The following is a 2,776-nucleotide window of genomic DNA, read 5'->3' as shown; positions in this document are numbered from 1 at the left end:
TCACAGTTAACCTGGTTCTGAAAGACATTGAAGCACAATTTCCTGAGTACTGATGTCTATAGCACAAATAATTCAAGCCAATGAATTCACTACATGATTTTTTCAACTACTTTCAATATTTATAATCTATTCTTGAAAACTTGACAATCACATATGCAAATATATATTAATAAAATAATTTCTTTCCTATAGTAATTATATGAATCGTGGTTTTCTTCTTATCCTTATTATTTTCAGATTAATGAATATAGGGAAAATATTGCATAGATTTGACTGACAGAAATAGAAGGCATTTTTATAAGGGCATTTTAGGTGTTAGTTTCAAAATCTAATATTACAAATAAGAAAAGCTATTCAAGTGCATAGGGCTGGTGAAATTATACAACAGGTAGGGAGCACACTCCTTGCAGCATTTGGTCAACATTGTTCTATTTCCCTTTATAGCTGAATTCACTCCTAGAAACCACCAATTGTGAACCTAGAGCACACCAGCCATACATCCTGAGCAGAGCCAGATATGTCCTCCCCCAAAATAAATAAATTTAAAATTAATAGAATGATCAGTGAACAAATCTGCTAATTGTAACACCTCTGGAACTTGTGAGAAAGCAATAAATATTTTTAAAAAAATGTGTAAAAGCTTTTACTGTTTCTTTTTAAGTAATTATATTTAATAACCCTGGTTGCAGTATTGTCTTAGAAAGATAAAATTCTGCATTGATATTTATATGTATGCTATGTCTTTTGTTGCTTTTTTGCATTTGCACCAGTGTCTCTGAAATGAACGTTAGTAACACTGCTTAAAAAATGAAGTGAGAGAGCTAACAATAATTCATTATTTAAAAGCACATTTGCCAACATACTTGGGAGAAGATATCTAAGAAAAATTTGTCTTTTGACATTGCTATTATTGCTATTATTCTTTTTGGATTTTTTGGCCACACCCATTAGTGGTCATGGGTTACTCCTGGCTTTGCATTCAGAAATCATTCCTGGCTCGAACCTTATGGTATGCTGGGGATTGAACTCACACCTACGATGAGTCAGCTATGTGCAAGGCAAAAGCCTATCTCTGTACTACCATTCTGGCCCCATGTGTGTCATGTCTTTAACAGTTATAATTTTATTGCAGAAGAACAAGAACTTTTTCCCAACTGCTACCAGCTGGCAAACCAGTGCCTGAAAGCCACTGATGTGCATCAGCAGTTTTCCACTGAATTTAAAAGTATACATTTCAAATTGTAATCTCTATACATGACACCTAATAAGTTTACATTTCTATCAGTAACATGAATCAATAAATAAAAAATATTTGTTTCAGGACAATTTACTGTGTACCTACTTTGATCACATGACTTTGATTTAGTCTGTCTGGGTGTGCATTGCAATTTGCTAACAGTTTGCCCTTCAGAATAGGGAATTAAGAATAAAGAATTAAAAAAATAAATAATTCAATCTTGGTTTCACTTTTATTCACTTGGCCAACATTAATTTCACTATCAGTCAATTTATTTTGATTCTTGCATTAAATTTATTCCCTCTATTTCAGACATAAATGTATTATTCTCTGTTTTGATAATTAAAAAGTCTTAATAGTACATTATGAAAGAAGTATTATTCCTTGTTGACAATATATATATATATATATATATATATATATATATACATTAAAAAGCCTGTCTAGAGTACAGGCCAGTGTGGGGTGGGGAGGAAGGACACTTGGGATATTGGTGATGGGAATGTTGCACTGTTGAAGGTTTATATATATATATATTTAATATATATATTTATATATAAATATATTTATATATATATTTAATATATATATATTTAAAAATCAAAAAAAAAGAAAAGAAAAGAAAAGAAAAGATAAGGCCTCCCAATGCTTACCACAGGCTGTGTTCTTTACACTGACTGTATATAAAGAGTAGGTACAGTAAATGCTCCGCATATACACCTCAAACCAGGCCCTTTGCCTGGTCTGTATTGTGAATGGGGGGGACAAAAAAAATTTAAACAGTACCTGGGGCTGGAGCGGTGGCACAAGGAGTAAGGCCTCTTCTTGTCTGCTCCAGCCTGGGACAGACCCGACAGTGGTTTGATCCCCCGGCGTCCCATATGGTCCCCAGAGCCTGTCAGGAGCGATTTCTGAGTGTAGAGCCAAGAGTAACCCCTAAATGTCACCGGATGTGGCCCAAAAGCTAAAACAAAACAAACAAAAATAAATAAACACTACCTAATTTTAATTTAAAACATACTTAAATTATGCTCTGAGCACATCTAGCTGTGCCCCCACCAAAGAATTAACATGAGGGCCAGGTAGCAAGTAAACTGCCTGACACAGTCAAAAAAAGTTTGATCTTGGACACTTTAATGGACTGAGACATGAACAACGATCCAGGAGTAAGCCTGGAGCACTGCCAAGTGTGGAGCTCCCCGTAATAAATAAATTAATTAAATATGCCATAAAACAAATAAGTACAAACTTTATTTATGAAATAGAGAATGAGTAGTAAGTAGGTGAGTCTTTCTATACCTCCTCTGATCTGTTGCTTCTTCCTTTTCAGTCCTTTTTTCTTTTCTTCTCATTTATTTTTTCTTTTGTTTACTTTTTCTTTTTTCTTTGCTTTCTTTTGTTCTCTTCTTTTCAGTCTTTATTTTCTTCTTTTACTTTTTGTAATTTAAACTATCCTACAATTTGGCCGTTTCTGTATTAGCCACAATTGTGTCTATATATGTCACATCTTTTGCTAGAAACATTTCAAACTTAACTTGT

General features: G+C 33.4%; 1 non-coding gene across 1 annotated transcript; it reads left to right on the top strand.

Moving 5' to 3' along the window:
* Positions 1 to 1,873: 1,873 nt before the first annotated feature.
* LOC126005194 (small nucleolar RNA SNORA51) lies at positions 1,874 to 2,007 on the top strand. Its single transcript, XR_007494365.1, has one exon. It is a non-coding gene; the product is annotated as a small nucleolar RNA SNORA51 (small nucleolar RNA).
* The last annotated feature ends 769 nt before the right edge of the window (positions 2,008 to 2,776 follow it).

The sequence above is a fragment of the Suncus etruscus genome, chromosome 3, assembly GCF_024139225.1.
Source record: "Suncus etruscus isolate mSunEtr1 chromosome 3, mSunEtr1.pri.cur, whole genome shotgun sequence".
NCBI lineage: Eukaryota > Metazoa > Chordata > Mammalia > Eulipotyphla > Soricidae > Suncus > Suncus etruscus.
The sequence above is the reverse complement of the archived record's forward strand: the minus strand, read 5'-3'. Positions and strand labels throughout refer to the sequence as shown.